We start from the raw sequence: 18,430 nt of genomic DNA, 5'->3' as shown, positions 1-18,430 counted from the left end.
TACTTGCTACGTTTTATAGCATGCAAATTCAGCAATATTTATCAAGGTTCCTATAGGTGTGGGAAATGAACTAGGTGATCAGCCTTTTACTGTATTCAGTCTCCAACAGATCTGGCTTTGTTGTATATTTGAATGAGGAAATACAGTGTGTGTTTACTGATTTTTTTATTGCAGGTGACACCAAGCTGTACGAGGGCAGGAGTAGAATTCTAAATGATCTTTATCAATTGGAGCAGTGATGTGGAAAGAAGTAGGAATGGAAATAAACATGAAGCTTAGCACTAGGAAAAGGTACAGAGTGGGGAAACAATTGCTAGGCAACAGTACTGCAGGAAAAGCAAAAAGACTGAGAATCATAAGCTGGAGTATTTTCTGTAAACAGTAACATCCTCTAGTATTTGTGTCACCATTCAGGCCTGTAAGGCCACAGGCTTAAATACTCTCTTATGACCACTGATTATTAAAAAAAAAAAAAAACAAAGTGGGTAATTATTCTCTTTGGTATTTTCTCCAGTTGAACACAGCTGCAAAAAAACCACAACCTGTCAAGAAAGGCCAAAGAGTTTGAGCTGTCCTTTTCTGCAGGAATAAATAGGGTACAAAAGGTTTTTTTTGGCATAAAAGGGGCCTAAACTGAGTGAATTAGCGTGGAAGGTATTTCAGAGCCCAAAGGAATGAAAGTGCCTTTACCTAGATGAAGGAACTCTTAAGTGAAAAGATAAAGGGTTGGAATATAAAAAGGGCAGGTATTGAATGCATTAGTTGGTAAGGAGGAGCAGGCCTAAGAGACAAACGTTGGACACTGGAAAAATTAATAATTAAGCACCAGTATTGCACTCAAACCCTCATTTACGGATAACAAGGAAGCGCTTTATTAAAAAGCCAAAAATGTAATTGACTGAAGAATGGTATTCATACCGTAGAATCACCATTTGTATAGCAAAGCTAAAGGATCCTCTGTGTGGGCATTTGAACGTGGTTTGCAAGTGTAATGGGGGTGACAATTAGCATTAGGTGGAATGGTTGGTGGCCCTGCGTGTGGCAGGGGGGTTGGAGATTCATGATCCTTGAGGTCCCTTCCAACCCTGGCAATTCTGTGATTCTGTGATTCTGTGACAAGAAGCAGGCTGTACTTTGAAATGCTCAGGTGCCGTCAGTTTAGAAGCACTTTAAGTGAAAGACATTTCACACTATAATTTTAATTGCAGTGGAAAAATCAGCAAGGCCCAACCAAGTGAAGGTAGGTGCAAAAGGTATTGCGTGCAGCGTGGGGAGTATGCGAACATCATCTGTAGAAGAATCCTAACAACAACAACAAAGTAAAAAAAAACAAAACAATTGGACTCTATGCAAGTTTAGCGTGGCAAAGATTTGAGAGTGATTGCAAGAATCTTCATAGCTCTGTAATGTGTACGTAGAGCCTTCCAGGTCACAGCAGTGTGAAGAAAGGAGCGCTAAGGTTGGAAAAGCTCCAACCTGCTGCGCACAGCCTGCTGCGTTCTCCACGCACCTCCGCCGTGTCGGGAGGTCCCGGGGCACCTCGAGGCGTTGGGAGTCGCGCAGCATTTTGGGAGAGACGGGTTGAAACTGACAACCGTCCCCAACTGCCGTTGTCTGAGTTCCGTTGCGCGGCCCGGGGCTGCGGGCGGCGGTGATGGGGCCGGGCTGGTACAGAGCCCCGCTCCTGCGGAACGCCGCGCCGCCTCCAGCCCTCACGGCTCCGTGCGCCGAGAAGGCGGCGGGGCCGGGACCCCCTCCGCGCGGCCCGGGGGCTCCCCCCGCGGCGAGGCGGGCGGCGGGGAGGTGCCGTGCGGGTCGGTCAGCGCGTCCCCTCCCCGGGCCGAGCTCCGAGTCCCCGGCCGCCGCCGTCGGGAAGTCGGGCCGCGCCGCTGCGGCCGTGGCGACGGACGGTGAGTGCGAGCCGGCGGCGCCCGGAGCGGGGCGGCGGTTGGTCCCCAACCCCGGCCGGGGACTTGACCGAAGGCGGGGGGGGTCGGTGCGGTCTCTGCCGCGGGGCGGGGCGGGCAGGTAGGAGCGCGGGGATACGGGTGTGGAGGGAGAGAAGCCGCGTAACGACGCGCGCTTTGACAAGCACGGACAAAGAGCGGTGGCCTTGTGGTTACGGGAGGCTTGGCTGCGTCCGTGCGCTTCCAGGCACGGCGGGGCTGCTGGCGTTCTGGCCGCGCTGATGCGAAGGTAATCGCCTGCCGTGCCACGATCGATTCCTCCGCTCCGTCCCCGCCCGGCGTGAACCCGGGCTGCGGTACAGCCCGGCTGCAGGAGGGCAGGCGTTGCCGCTCACACCTCGTTGCGCAGCTCCCCCCGCTTACAGCCCGGCTCCGCGCTGTTACCGAGCGCCCGGGGATCTCTCTGTATCTTTCCCCAGCTTGTTGGAGGACAGATAGACCCGGTAGCCTTGAAAGATGTCAGGATGGCACGCCACGGTTCATAAGCTTGAAATAACAAAATCCCAAGCTTGAGCTCTTCATAAGGATTGGGCTTAGTGGGGGAGAATAATTTCTCTCTTCCTTTTGTCATACAGTGATGCTCACCTGTGTTTGCTGTACCACACTGTCTTTCAAAACTGTGCCCCAAAGGGGAGGTGACCTTGGACAAGGCCCAGACCGACATGATGTGGACGAGGCCTTTGGAGTTCTCCTCCTGTGAACGTGAGTAGATGGAACTAAGAGGCCCGCAGAGAGTGAAACAGTTGCTTGTGGTGCTGTACGTGACCTCCTCACAAGCCTGACTAACACCAGAGGTGGAGTTCAAGCATTGTTAGCCTGAAGACAGGTGTGTTGCCTTTTGGTTCAGCTGCTGAGGGTTTGGTGTTGATCATCATTTTCAACCTTCTTTTAGCAGAGGTTTGCTTTGCAGAGTAGGAAGCATTTATGCTCTGCTGGATGCTTGTTTAGCCTGGAGAAAAAAAGGCTGCAGGGTGACCTCATTGCAGCCTTTCTGTACCTAAAGGGAGCCTACAAACAGGAGAGGAATCAACTCTTTGAAAGGGTTGATAACTGCAGGACGAGGGGAAATGGTTTTAAGTTGAGGGAGGGGAGATTTAGGCTGGATGTCAGGGGGAAGTTCTTTGCTTTGAGAATGGTGAGGTGCTGGAACAGCTGCCCAGAGAGGTTGTGGATGCCCCATCTCTGGAAGTGTTCAAGGCCTGATTGGACAGCCTGGTCTGGTATTAAATGGGGAGGTTGGTGGCCCTGCGTGTGGCAGGGGAGTTGGAGATTCATGATCCTTGAGGTCCCTTCCAACCCTGGCTGTTCTGTGATTCTGTGTTCCTTGTAGTTCCTGCTGTGCACTGCTGTCTTGTGGCTGCTTTTCCTCTCACTGGTGCTGCAGCAAGACCAAACTAAGAAGCCCTGCTAAACTCATCTGATTTGGTCCGGAACAACTGGAATATTTTGCACTGCTTGCCGTTTTCTGCTTGTTTTGTGTGCCAGGTCAGACCTGGCAGAAGTGCCTTTATTTCTCACCAGTTCGTATCTCAGCCTTAGTGGTCCCTCCTGTGGAGCTATGCTCTGAGCTGTACTGCTTTCAAAGCTCTCCATGTGCTTTGTGTTCATTAGGTTTCTTGGTGGTTTGCAATATTTAATCTTGGTAAGCATATCTAGCAGTTAATTCCTTATCTCCGTGACAGTTAGTAAACGTTTTGATTGAGGAATAATACCTTGAGCACAAAAGACCTGAGGAGTGTTTGATGTTAGGGTACATTTCCTGGACTTGGTGAGATGGTGTACTTGTATTAAATTCCATCTGGATATAAACTATGATTTTTTGTGTGTGTGTGTGGTCAAAGGTGCATTGTTCTGTTCAGCTTTCTGTCATCTGACAGATGCCAACCCTGCCTGTACTTGCATGGAGCAATGGTACCGTTGGTGGATCACAGGGTTTGTGTTGTTCAGGGAACCTGGGGAGGAGTAGGGATATCCTGTAGCTTAGGTGGTGTCAGTTTCTGCCCTTGAATCAGAGCTGTTCTTCAGAGAAAGGCATAATAGCCAGAGTGCCTCTCTTCCCTCGTGATTCTGGGCAGCCAGAAGAGGTGGCGGTGATGACTTGTGGTGATCTGGAGTTATGTGTCTGAGCAGTCTGCTCTGATTTTTATTGTTAAATAATTCATTGTTCCTACTGGCTGAGGGATCAGAAAAGAAGCAAATTTGGTTTCCAGAAGCTTTGGCTTCAACCCAATTTGAAATGAGTGCAGCTTAGACATAGTTCAGGTCAGTGTTGGAGTGAGCCAAATGCTGCATATCACTTAAATACACTTTAATGGTAATAAATATTGTCTCCTCACAGTAGTAAGTGTGCATCAGGTGTTTCTAAATGAAAATTTTACCAAGAAAATATACTGAAAAGATGAGTTAAATGGACACACAGGTCACTTTTCAGAGTAGAATCACAGAATCATTGAAGTTGGAAAAGATATTTAAGATCACCAACCACCAACCCATCACCACCATGCTCACTTAAACCACATCCTGCAGTGCCACATCTGCACGTTTCTTTGAACACCTCCAGGGACAGTGACTCCAGTTTGAAAGTTGGTTTCACTGCAGGTGGATCTTGTTTTTCCTGACTGGGGACCTGTGATGTATAGAGAAACTAACAGTATTATGGGGATGTCTGTGTTTTCTGCTGTGAGTCGGTAATACTGGGACTTAACCACGCTTAACCTGTGCAGGTTGTCTATAATCCACCTGAAGGCAACTTCACTCTGTTAAAGCTTTTAATTAAACACTGTGTGTTTGTGCCACTTCATGTATATGGGATTCAGTTACTCTGCCTGGGATCTTACTACTGCTTACTACTAGGTGTAGGTTTGGTATAACATTCTAGAGGAGGGCACTCCCATTCGCATGGCTTTCAAGATCTTTGTTAACATGCTTAGAAAATACAGGCATGTATTTCATGGTTCTTTGAAGAAATAGATGGATTAACTTGTAACAACAATTCAGGGACTGGTTGATCAGTTTGCTTTGTCTGGGTGGCATGTCGATGTGTGTCTTGAGTTTTTATGGTGCTGTTAGGAATTAGAAGATAGGTGCATATTGCAGCTCAGTGTTTACCGGGAGCGGATGAAACTCAGTGTTGTGGCGAGGAGAATCCCTCAGTCTCCTCCCTTCCCTCAGGAATTTGGGGCATCATAGAGCAAGCTCTGCCTCCTCTAATGTGTGGTCCTCTTGTTGGACTGGGCAAGCATTCACCCTGCTGGGATGATTGCATCCTTCTGTGGAAGGATGGGAAATGAAGGACTTAGCATGGCCTTCAGCTCTTCCATCGAGGGTCCCTCACTGTGACTGTCTGCCATCATGGATTGCTTGCCCTAGGAAATGTCAGACTCACAAAATGGTTGGATTGGAGGGGACCTAAAAGCCCATCCAGTTCCAACTCCCTGCCATGGACTGGTTGCCCTCCCTCAGCTCAGGCTGCCCAGGGCCCCATCCAGGGCTTTGGGCATCTCCAGGGATGGAGCACCTACAGCTCTCTGGGCAGCACTGCCAGGACTGCACTGCCTTTGAGCAAAGGGTTTCTGCCCAGCTTCTAACCTAAATCTCCCCCTTTTTGTATGGTTGTAACTACTGGTATGCTTGTATGCCAGGTGGCTGGCTGTAAAATTGCATGTAACCATGGGGGGCTTTCTGAGTCCTGCTGCACCAGTGTGCTTGAAAAACCTTCTGTTTGAGAATAATTTGAATTGTTAGATGCTTTGATGTTGCTTCATTTTGACATAACATTGCTTAAATTCCTGCTAATAATAGACCTGCGTCACATCTGGTTGTGTAGAGAGCAAATCTTGAAAAATGCCTGCTTTGTGCAGAATATTGATTGCCATTGTGTGTTCTTTTCTAAATACTTGAAGCACAGTTAATTTTATAAAGAGGCTAAGTTTGTGCTTACATGCTGTCCCCATGAGAAAATGTTCAAAGCGAAACACACACTCAGGCTTCAGAATGGCTTGCAAAATAGATTGGAGAACATTTAAAATCTGTTCCCTTCCTGTTTTGATGAGCATTCTCCAGGGAAACTGCCTCTGAGGAGAGCTTGCTTTGAGCATTATTGTTCCTGAAGGCAGGCAATTGCTCTGGGAGAGAGTGGGGAGGGATTCAGCTGAGAGCTGGATGCAGTGGCAAGGTGTAGGCAGCGTTATTGCTCTGAGGACAGGTAAACTAAAGGGCCTGTGGGCCCTGGAACCAGGTTTCTGAAGGTATTTTTAGAGGTTTGAAGAGACGAATGTGGTAGCAAACCAAGTTTTTTCAGGCATGTAGGACATCTCAAATCAAATCTGGCCCCAGAGCCTTGCTTGTAATGGTTGTAGCACTAATTTAGTATGCTTAGGTCATGGTGAAATAGATCCTTTTGGTGCAGACAGGCCATTAAGGAGGAAGTCCTGTGAGCGTGGTGCTGGATCTGCGGATGCGCTGTGCCCTGCACTGCAAGTGCTGCAGCAGCAAGAGGACTGTGGGCTGCATAAAGGATTGTAAAACAAAGGTCTGTGGCTTGTCTTCCCTCTAAGAAATGATGCCAGCTTTGCCTTGGGGTCCCATCTGCAGCAGTCCATAACATTTATTGCGCATGCTACTCTCTTGAAGTGTTCCTTTGGTTCCCATGCATGTGGAAAACAAGCGTGTACCATCTGGTCTGGTTAAGTCCTTCCATGGGACTGCTCAGCTGCTGAGCTGACTCTTAGCGAAATAGGAGTTGTCCCAATTATCAGTAGAGGTTATCTAAAGACATCAGGCAGCTTTGCTTTCAAAAGCAGCCTCTTACATGCTTCAGATGGGTTGACGTCATGATTGGTGGGGTTAAGTAGTCATTAAGGAGACCTTGTGTTCACTTCCCACTGTATGATCTATTGCTTATTACTCCTGTGCTCTGGGAAAGCTCGATCAATTATCCAGCAAGGGCTTTTGACGAATCTATGTAGGGGATGGGGAGGCATGAGCTCTATAAGCTCATTCTTTGAGCTGCTCTTTAAGCACACAGACCTGTGCTGGCTGTTCTTTGTGTAGCTTTAGGAGATGAATTCCTGCTTAGAAGAGGATACAGCTATCGTCTGTTTATCTGATAAGTATGTGCTGAACTTATTACAGTGACTGTAAATAAATCCAATTAGGCATGTCTTAATCAGCCATTGATGTCACAGAATCACAGGGGTGGGTTGGAAGGGATGTCAAAAGAACATCGAGTCCAACCCCCATGGCCAAAGCAGGTTCCCTGCAATAGGTCACACAGGTAGGTGTCCAGCCAGGTCTTGAATATCTCCATAGAAGGAGACTCTACCACCTTTCTGGGCAACCTGTTCCAGTGCTCCATCACCCATATTGTAAAGAAGCTCTTCTACATGTTAGTACAGAACTTCCTGTGTTCAAGTTTGTGGGCCATTGTTCCTTGTCTTATTGCTACACACCACAGAAAAGAGCCTGGCCTCATCCATTTGCCTCCCACATCCCTTTAGATATTTATAAACATTTAGCAGATCCTCTCTCATTCTTCTTTTCCCTAGGCTGAACAGTCCCATGTTTCTCAGCCTTTCCTCATCTGGGAGATGCTCCAGGCCCCTTAGCATCTTTGTGGCCCTCTGCTGAACTCCTTCTAGGAGGTCCCTGTCCTTTTCAAACTGGGGAGCCCAGAACTGAACACAGTATTCTAAATGTGGCCTCACGAGGGCAGAGTAGAGAGGAAGGATCACTTTCCTCGACCTGCTCTTCTTATATCTTTTACATTTTGTTAATGTTAGTTGTGGTTTCCAGAACAAACTTCTTCCTTTTCAGATGCAAGACAGACCAGTTTGGTGGTGAAGGCTTAAATGAGTGGATAGACATTGAAATGAAGGGGGGTGTGTGGATTACAGAGAACAGACCTACTGTGCTCCCTGATGAAAGCTCCTTCAGAGAGGAGAGCATGGGGCCAAGCTGCTCTGGAGAAGGGCAGAAATGGGATGAGGCTGGTTTATTTCGTTCCTTATGGTACCTCTTCATCAACATCTGCAACTACAAGAAAAATGGCATAGAGAAACTTCAACAGTTCTGACCTGTCCTTTTTGCACATGCCTTTGGTGTTTCTCTGGGCCCTGCGCAGAAGGCATGGCTGAGACTCATGGGATCATAGAATATCACAAGTTGAAAGGGACTCATCTGGGTCATTGAGTCCAAGCTTTGGCTCCATATAGGGTTGCCTTGTGTCAGGGCTTCAGTCCTTGTTCTACTGCTCACTTCCTGAGGGAGGCAGTGTTACGATGTCTTCATGGCTCACATGTATGCCATACTGGGTGCCATAATTAGCCTTCATTGGCTTTAGCAGGGTCTGAAAGCACCTGGGATCTCATGCTTGCTTCTACAGCTGGCTGACATGGTTTTAGATGCTAGTTATATTTTTTTCAAGTACAATTTTGTGGGTAGCCAAACTACTTAGCTTGGTCAAAAAATATTTTTGAGACACTTAAGCACTTCTTATGAAAATGTGGAAAATCAGAATGTGATTTACATCTCACAAGTGTCTAGACAGCATATGCAGATAGTGTATTGTTTAAAAAAAGTAAAAAATCCATCAAACCTCTCCCAGCACTTCCTCCTGAGAAGCAAATGCGTGTATAGTTGGAAAAAAAAGAAAGGAGTTTGGTGACTGAACCCAGTAATTTTCATATACATCTATTCAATCTTCTGCATCTCACAGGGATTGAAAGAAAAGAGCTTTCTAAAAGGGTTTATTGCTCCTTGGTTGGTACTTTCTCTTTTCCTAACCGTTAACTCTTCAAGGGGATTCTGCAGATAGAAGGCCTCTGCACATGGCTAGTTCCTGTTGGTATTGCTGTGAATTTAATCAGAGGATCAGTATTTGAGCCACTTTGAAAAGGTGATTATCAGGATCTTGGATTGTCATCTGCAGCAAACAACTTGCAGTAGACTTTTCTCCTTTCGGTATTTGATCTGCTCTGAGAGAGACAAGGAAGCATGGCTTTCAGCAGAGGGTACATCTCAGGAGTGGACTTCTGGCATGACGAGTGAAGAGGAGAGGGTTTACTTTCCCAGTGGGTTAGCAAGCTATCAGAAACTAACAGCCAGGACAGTCATCAATAGGAGGCTCCAGTGAATCATGCTTGAGAAACACAAGTATTAATAAAGTGCAGACAGTGAGTTCCTCTTTGGGAAAAGTATTGCAGTGTGGTTTCTGAAGTCCTGAGGTCACAAACTAGAGAAAAGCATTGGAAGAAGTGTGAGGGAGTGAAGACAGGCACTGAGCTGAACAGAGATCTTTGGAGAGGAGAAGGAAAAACAGTGACTTCTGACAGCAAGGATCTTCATGGGGAACAGGGTGAGTGTCTCACCTGCAGGCTGCGCCATAGCATCTTTTGATCTGGATGACCAAACCAAACCGTGTAATCGTCATTAAATGTTTTGGTTACAGAAAATAAATGGACCCAGTTTCTGAAGATTATATTGGAGGATGCACAGTCATGATGCTCTGCATCCCCAGGGATAGGGCAAGCCATAACACTGGTAGGTGAGATTGTCTGATAGCATAAAGCTGAAAAATACTAATGCATTAGCAAAGCCAGTGCTCCAGTTGATCTGGGGGATGGTAGTGCAGGATTCCAGCTGGAGGGAGGTGTCTTTTGATGATAAGCTGAAATATTTTGACACCTATCAGAGCTGTAGCAAATCTGGACTTTGGGTGTTTTGAGTGAGTTTCTGACAAGAATGTGTGTTTATTATATATTGTGGGGATTTTACATTTTCATTCTTAGGTAACTGTACAAAATGAGCCTAAAACTTTTTATCAGACAAAGGCGGGGGGGACTGAACTGCTGTCTGTTCCAGGATGGATATTTCTTCTTCCTCTCTCTTGTTACCCAACGACTCTTTGGAACCAATGTTTTATAACAACAACTTTGTTAAAAATTCTTATGAAGCTTTGCACTTTGAAGCCCATTTTGCATAACGTGCTATGGTTACGCTTTGTGCTTAAAAACTTTGAGTCAACCCTGAAGAACAATGCAGTCACCGTAACAATCACATACACAATGTTTAACGTGTGGGAGGTTTTTGTCCTCTTTCTTGTTTTGCAGCAATTTAAATCCTCTGAGCTGCTTCTTTTCAAGGGAACAGATGAAAGGAAAGAAGGGATTTTTTTTTTCATTGCCACAAGGACTAGAAAGTTATTTGCTGTAATAGCTGAGATTTTCACTTGATTGCTCCACACTCACCTCCACAACAGCTATTATTGTTCAGTGAAGGATTACATTTTAGTTGGTGAAGTTATGATGGTTGCATTCAATTTGTTTGAGATTCGAGATTCAAAAAACATTTGTTTTTTGAACAAACATACCTGTTGCATGAAACTACAGTGTAGTTACAAGTTAGTTTAATTTTCAATTACAAAAATCACTTTAGAAGTTTTGTACCTCTCAGACCCCACAGTGGTGCATGTCATGATGGAGAAGTGAAAGACAGCTCAGAAGCAAATTAAGGCATGTTCCTGCTGCCAAAACTTAGGCTGCCTATGTTTTTCAAGGCAGGGATCCTACATCCCTTCTGTGATGCTATATGTCAAGGTAGTCAGCTTGCTTGGCTCCAAGAGCCACCTGCCAACATTTCCATGCAGTGGAGAACTCTATGATGTGCACCCAGTGTCATGGAGGGCCTTAGTATGGGGCACTTCATCGCCTGGAAAGTACAGTGAATTCTCTGAGATCTCTCTCCTTGGTTACAGAGGAGTCTGTATCCAACAATGCTCTCATTTTTGCCCCAGTTCTGGCAAACTCACCTTTTTGACTACCCAGGAGCTCTGAGCCTTGTTGCATCACTTAGTCTGAAATGCTCCAAAATGGCAATAGAGTTGTAATTTAGCAGAAGCGAATGGAAAGTGCTATCCTGAGGATGGGGTCCTTGAGCTGTTGGTTTCACTGGCTGTGCTGATACAGCTCAACATGTCCCAGTTTGATGCTGCTGATGTCCTCTTTATCACTGGGTCTCGCTATAGTATGTGCTGCAACGACAAGGAGACAGGAGATGTGCTGTTCTCTTTGACAGCTTTGTTTTCTCTGCAGATTGGTTTAGGAGTGTCCAAATGATAAAGTTTAGGCCTTTTGTTGACGCGACAGTTCTGCCATGTGCTCAGAAGCAATGACTCAGGCCACCAAGCTTCCAACCTGACATTGAAAATCAGCAGTTCCAAGCCTCAGAAAGAGCACACACTCTGGTTCTTCAACTTTTAGTCTGTGTGCTGCTGATTTTCAGGTGTTTCTGCAAATACGAGAGCTAGAAACAAAAGCATAAAACAAAGCTGAGTTTCTCACTTGTAATTACATCAATAAATCAGTAAATCACGAAGTAACTTCGGCTCAAAAGCAACTCTGATAACAGCTGCAGAGTACCCCTTTTTCAGGGAAAAGAAGTGGATAAAAGGCTCCTGAATAGCCTAGTAAGGGAGAAATGACTTTTATAAGCATATTGTTTTCAGTATTCCTCAGCAAGAAGCGTGCATGACACGTCATCATGTATTTACCTGGCTGAAGGCACAGGGACGGACCTCCAGAGATGCTCCTCTGCTCCTCATTTGCTTTCCTATTGCTCTGTTGCCTCTTCCCTGTTCAGTGCCTTACTCTGTGAACTTCTGCTTCCTGCCTGGCAGTGGGATGCAGTCACAGCTTCTGCTCTCACCTCAGTTTGTATTTTGTTCTTCTTTAGACCAGGGAAAGGAGAGACAGGGAGGAGGAATACTTCTGCATATGGTGTTGCTTAGCAGCCTTTGCTTGCCTGGAATCACTGGAATGTTGAACAAGAAGTCAGGACTGCCTTGAGCCAGACAACCCTTTCACTGTTGCGCCGTGGAGTCACTCTCCTTTGGCATTTCTCCCTTAGGTCTGTTAAAGTGGAGCAGCTCTTTAGGAAGCATTGGCAGGTGATTGAGTTCTGTGTTACAGGAAGCTAAGAACAAGCTAAGAATCACACAATCACAGAACGGCCAGGGTTGGAAGGGACCTCAAGGATCATGAATCTCCAACCCCCTGCCACATGCAGGGCCACCAACCTCCTCATTTAATGCTAGACCAGGCTGCCCAGGGCCCCATCCAACCTGGCCTTGAACACCTCCAGGGATGGAGCATCCACAGCCTCTCTGGGCAGCTGTTCCAGCACCTCACCACTCTCTGTGTGAAGAACTTCCCCCTGACATCCAACCTAAATCTCCCCTCCCTCAACTTAAAACCATTTCCCCTTGTCCTGCAGTTATCAACCCTTTCAAGGAGTTGACTCCCCTCCTGTTTATAGGCTCTCTTTAGGTACTGAAAGGCTGCAGTGAGTTCTCCTGATTTGGTTGATGCTGTCATGGTTTCTGTGAGCAGGTGGGTTGCTGGGGAATTGTAAGGCAAGAAATGTCAGCTCCCTTGGGAGCTGCAGTTTTGAATTTGGCACTTATTGTCATTTATTTCCTTCAGAACGTAACCCTTTTCTAAGACCTTTAACTTTGGCATTCTGTTGGCATTCATTTATAGTTAAGGCCGCCAGGCTGGATGTGGCTCTGGGCAGCCTGGTCTGGTAGTTGGTGACCTTGCACATAGCAGGGGGTTGAAAGTAGATGATTATTGTGGTCCTTTTCAACTCAGGCCATTCTAGAATTCTGTGATTCTATTCATATGATAGTATGTAAAGATTCATTCACCAGATGTCTTGGCTGTGCTGTAACCCTCGTGGCATACGCTGCGTAGCTTCAGCTAATGGGCTGACAGCAGGTTATGTGCTGCGTAGCAAGGTGAGGAGTGTAAGGCAAAACCACATGTTTACTAAAAGGTTTGTGCTACGATAATCACAAGGGCTGCCTTGCCCTCTCTTCATTTTCTTTCTGACATCCACTCTGCTTCTTTTATAATTACTCGGGCTCAGCCTGTAGGTTAAAACAGCTTCTCTATTTAAGGAGAACAGATGGTTTTTAATGTTGTCTTTTTTCTCTCTAACATTGAATGAATTGTGGTCGAGTTGGAAGCTGACAGAACAGAAATATATATTTTCATTAGAGAAATACTTGATTAGGTTAATTGAATGTGATTCAGTGTGATGTACGTTTGGCCAACTTGAAAGCTTTCCAACTTTGTCTTGGGTGGAGGTAACAGTATCTCAGTGTTTGCAGCATTGCTCAGTAGCTTCTAAAAACATGGCCATAGGAATAGCGAACCACTGAGGGGGCACTACTGAATTAGCAGAGGGAATCTCAATTCTTTTGTAAGAAAACTCCAACAGCAGAAAGGTGCACGTGAAGACAGCAAAACAGAAGAACGCATCGCTTTCAGGAGGACTGGGAAGCATTTCAGCACTAGAATATATTTGTCCACTCTCATCCATTTGTCGTCACTGAACAGCAAGTTCTTTCCCGTTTCTGTCTGTGAAGGCTTCAGAAGAACCAGCTGAGTTCAAATCCAAACCCAGAGAGATAGCAGTGGTCACAGGGACCCACCCTGGAGGAGAGTTTGTGTTTGTGATATCCATGACGGTGTACCTTGTAGCAGCCCAGTCATCTTGTCTATCAGCTTTTATACTAAAGTCTGGGGATCCTCCAGGGAGGCCCAGTTGTCAAGCAAGATGCTTCTGTAAGCCGTGACGTGAGATTGATAAGCTGTATTTTCCATGCAAATTCATGCCTTGTAGAATAGGGTACAGCAGAGTCTGGAGTTTGGAAGGACAGTACAGGAAATAACCCTGAAGTACCAATTCTTGCCCATTTTGTGATGTATGCTGGAGAGTATGGATTCATAATGTCTCCTGGGGAACTCTGTCCTCCTCCAGACTTTGGCTTATGGTTGTGCTCTGAGGGTTACTCTGTGCCCCTATCCACCATGTCTGGAAATGGAACACACAAAATGCAGCCTGCTGTGCTCCCACTAATAGGGGCAGCATCCATCTCTCTGTAGCCCTGCACTGAGGTTGAATGCAGCAGATCTGAGTGCAGCAATTGCCTGTGTTGGAAGGGACCAGTTAGATCCTCCATCCTGTGATGCAGTTCACAGGACTACTTGTGGCTTTTGGGAAGGGGCCAAGGGATTAGAAAATACAATATTTACATATTTATTTTTGCAGGATATAAAGATAGTGATATTGGAAGTCCTTCTTAAAATGCTGTGCCTTATTTTATAGATGCACCTGTCTGCAGAGAGGCCAGGAAAGCATGTGTTGTCCAAGTAGTGCTGAGAACCACTGCTGAGGATTGAACTCTCATTTTAATTATTAGCTTTGTTTTATATGCAGGAGACAGCACTCCTCTCAGTGATGTTTTTAGAGCTAATTTTATAAGAATCTCTGCATCTAGATTCTGGGATGATAAAGTGATGGGGACTCTAGAGGGCAGTGCAGCATCCTTGTAATATGAGGTGCTCTAGTTTTTGTTTTTTGTTTTTCGTAACAATCTTACTCATTATGATGATTGCTTAAAATATTTAGAAGTAGTTTAGGCTTTATTTTAGAGAAAGTTTTGGCTGCTGAAAAGTTTTGTGCAAAGAAGACCTGCTCTCTGTCAAACAACTCCGAACATTACACTGGCTGTGCAGATTTTTAAAAGCTGTTAAGCACTTGTAGGATACTCATGCAGGATTTAAGCAAGCAACCAGCCTAACCTCAGCATTTCTGTGCATCTAGCAGTGTCCACATCTGAGCTATTTGTTTTCACATTGCTTTCCTCTGCCTCCAGCAGCGTATCCTTTCAGTGGAGGTGCCGTGTGCTTTCCTTGTGTAGAGAAAAATCAATACATCATCATGTCAGCAGAGCACAGCTTGAAAAGAAACTTCCCTGTGCTGGTTGGTTTCAAATTAAATTTGGATGGGAGCTCAAATGTGCCATATGCATGTCTGCAGATAACCTTATGAGGCTGCATTCAAAATGATAAGGTGGTGATTCAGGATGGCAAGCTGCTGCTCGTAAGGATATTGAGCTGCTTTAGCTGTCAGAAGAGGTCGGTAGCTCCTTTCTACTCAGTACAGAGTTCGTGTATGCAGCTGGCTGATTACCTAATGGGCATTTAATGTGGACTTCTGCTTTGTGACCTTTTGTGTCTCTGCAGAGTGAACCGAAGCCCAGGTCTGGCAGTGCAGGAAGGCTTTGGAGCTTGTTGTCCTCTGAGCGTTTGCTTGCTGTGAGCTCTTGCAGGAGCCACACTTGGATGCCTGCAGTTCTTCTTGGAAGTGTGTGTGTGTGCACGTGGACATAATTATCTAGAAGGATGCTTTGGAGGTCATGCTTGGCATGCGTGACCCTCTTTCCCTGACAGCAGAGAAGAGGTGCACGCAGTACCACCTGCTGTTGTACAGCATCAGCAAGGCTCACTGCTGTGCTCACATCCTCCTAGAGGTGCCATGGGGCTGCCCCTCCCTTGGGCAGCACCTGCACACTGCTCATACCGGTGCACAGAAAAAGAGGATCATCCCAAAGAGTTGCTCTGGGTGCTTGCAAGAATCTCTGAGTGAATTCAGCATTACAGAAGTGATGACTGTCCTTTGCCATGCATCGCTTCTATTTAGGGGCATTCCATTAATGACATGACATACAGCTACTGCCTTGTATGTTATGCAAATTACAAAACCAGCATCCCTGGGCAAAGTGTTTTCACTTCTCTTGGGTACTTCTGAAATATCTGTTTGTTTTCTAACTGGGGAGCACCGTGTCAGTTGGTGCAAATTAGAATTGATAGGTAAAGGTAAGCAGGAGATAAAACACACAGGGCTTTACATTATAGGGCTGAAAAATAAGACACAACATTCTCTGGTTTCAACCATCCCTGACAGCTCAAGGCCAGGTCAGGTGGTGCTCTGGGCAGCCTGTTCTGGTGCAGGGTGGCCCTGCCCATGACAGGGGTTGGAGATGGATGATATTTAAGGTCCCTTCCAGCCTACACTGTGCAGTGATTCTGTGAGCTGGCATGGGTGTTACACAGAGCAGCCCAGCTGCAGCATCATGGAGCTCTGTAGGGATGCAGCAGGTAACATCAGCCTGGTCCATTGCACCCTGGGGTCTGTGGGGTATTTCTTCAGGGCTGGTGGTGGTGTTGGTGTGTTCAGCTGGCCAGGTAAATGGATGCTGCCTGTTGGACAAGCCTGCTTTTCAAACATTTGTTCTTAAGTATGTTACCCTATCAGTAAGTCTTTCTGAATCCTGTTGACTGCTGTGCGATGTGTTGCATAGGTGTTGCGTAGAAATGACAGTTAATTTATGTTTGTGCCAATTAATTTCACTGTTTTCTAATTAGTTAAGGTGTGACTTTAAAGTGGATTAACAGAATGATGATAAAGCTCTGTGTACACACTTTCCCTGCAAATGAAGGTTGTTATTTCTCTATGGCTTAAAACTGATCTGCATGTGCTATCTTACTAGATTTAAATTAGAGTATGAAATCACAAATTGTTGTGATTTAAGGCTGCTTTGGCTTTTGAAGAAGAGATATTGCAGAAGGCCTTACTGCTGTTGAGCTGATATGCTGTGAGTTCTTGCCTTTAGCATTTCTTCTGTGTGCATCTCTGCCAGCCCTTGTAAAGTGAGAGGCCCCTTCCCTGCTCCCACTGCTGCCCTCATTGTCTGCTTGGCATTCTCATTCTGTTCCTTTGACTGCTGGTGCTCCAGCTGTTCAGAAGCTGAGGAATAACAGAGGAAAACAATCAATATACTTTTTTCCTGCAATTTGAGAGTCCAAGTGAGGCTTAAAAACTGTGAGGTTTTTAAGCACAGGAAAGCTTTTTCTTGCTGTTTTCCTCCAGGTGATTTGGTTCTCCATTAATGGGGACAGATCTGCCATTAGGTGTTGAACTTGGCTGAGTTCTGCCTGTTTTGACAACAAAAGATTAAAAAAAAAAAACAACAAAACCAACACACACAAAATACATCTCTCTAATAGTTTAAAAGTACAGTAACAGATTCAGTATAAGCAGGCTGTGAATGTGTAGATTTCCCTTGCTGTGCTTGGAACTTCTATCTACCAGCTACAGAGAAAAGTTAATTGTTGTCCTAGTGACAGATACCTCTGTCAGCTGGGCCAGTGGGGATCAGGCAGAATTAAGCAGGATGACTCTGGGCCCTAAAGCTTATATACTGGTGTTACTGCTGTTCATAATTCTTGCTCTTGAATGATGACTACTGGGTTTTTAATTCTCCCTTTATAGGTGTGTTCCTGGCTTACTGGGATGGAGCTGATGCAGTCATCACAGCTCCCTAGCTTTGCTGAAATTACTCCGCTACCCTCCAAGATCTGGCTGAGGTTTTAAAACAAAATGCAGTTGTGTTTAGCTGTTAGTGAAGGCTGTCCTCATCTGCTGGGCTGCAGGCATGTGGCAACCTCAGAGGAAATCTGGACCATCGCCTGAAGTGAAATGGCAGAGTGGGTGAGCAGTGCTGGAGAAGATGCACCGCTCTGCTGTGTGTTACTGTGCAGCATGCTCGTTCCTCAGGTGCTGCTGTCTGCTGCGGTGCTGGGTGAGCTTTCTGGGGCTGGGGAGACTGCACCTCCCAGGGCCCTTTGGCATTGGGTCCCTTCCAGGGAGCGCAGACGGTGAGTGCTTTGCTAGAAAGGTGTGAATTGCTGCTGCTGGAAGAAGAAAGTGCAAGACTGGTGGGCGAGTCATGAATGTAAGCTGCTCAGACTTGACAGGTTTGTTGCAGCTTTGCCAAGGTACAAGGGCTGGTGTCTGCCACCTCTGATGACCCTCTCAGTAGTGACATGGGGTGTTGGAACCATTCAGGTGTGCTGTGCTTTTGTACCCAGTGCCCTGCCTGCATCCAGGAAGGGTGCAGTGTTAATCAAGACTGGGACTGCTAAGACAAATGGGATTCTGGTGTGCTCTATTAAGTCAGTACAGCAGGAGCTTGCAGGTGCTTCAGCATCTCTGCCCTGTGGTTTAAATAGTCTTTGCACACCTCCTGGGTAGTGGTGGTAAGAGGCAGAAGGGCCAAGCTGGCAGAGACCTTGGAGTGCTGGCAGACAATGAGAGGAAATGAAGTTTTCTGGTCTGCCCCAGGGCTGTGAAGGGCAGCATAACTGTCGTGGTTGGAAGAAAGATGTGTCTAGCCAGTATCCTGTCTGTGACAGCAAGCGATGTCCGGGACGAACACTGAAGCAAGGCAGACATGAGAGCTGCTTCTGCTTGCATGGCTTCTTTCAGCTTCCACGATTTGCAGTCCTCAAGCAGAGATGGCTATCAGCTGCTTTGCTTCCCCGAGCTGCACAGATGTGAACTGCAGGAAGGCAAGGTCACTCTGCTTTCCTGTAAATGGCAGGCATGTGCAAAGTGTAATGGATAATTCCATGATGTCAACGACCAAAAGCAAACGTCTTGCAGGGTGTAATTGTTTTTTCTATAGTGTCAAGAGCTTTTATGTGTTCAGCATAAATATCTTTGTATTGATTGGGAGAAGGAGATAAAAATCGATGATTTACAATGCAGAAGTGCTT

The 18,430-nt window shown here is 46.1% G+C and overlaps 1 protein-coding gene across 8 annotated transcripts in view; it reads left to right on the top strand.

The window, feature by feature from the left end:
- The first annotated feature begins 519 nt into the window (after nucleotides 1-519).
- Nucleotides 520-18,430, top strand: part of SYT16 (synaptotagmin 16) — a 135,464-nt gene continuing 117,553 nt past the window's right edge. For all 8 annotated transcript variants that reach the window (XM_090141815.1, XM_090141809.1, XM_090141813.1 and 5 more), the window contains exons 1-2: nucleotides 520-1,910; nucleotides 2,543-2,669. The gene's annotated coding sequence lies outside the window, so the exon portion shown is untranslated. The remainder of the gene's footprint in view (nucleotides 1,911-2,542; nucleotides 2,670-18,430) is intronic.

The sequence above is a fragment of the Phasianus colchicus genome, chromosome 5 (genome assembly GCF_987193195.1).
Source record: "Phasianus colchicus chromosome 5, bPhaCol1.hap1.1, whole genome shotgun sequence".
Taxonomy (NCBI): domain Eukaryota; kingdom Metazoa; phylum Chordata; class Aves; order Galliformes; family Phasianidae; genus Phasianus; species Phasianus colchicus.
Note: the sequence above shows the minus strand (reverse complement) of the source record. Positions and strands in the feature narration are given on the sequence as shown.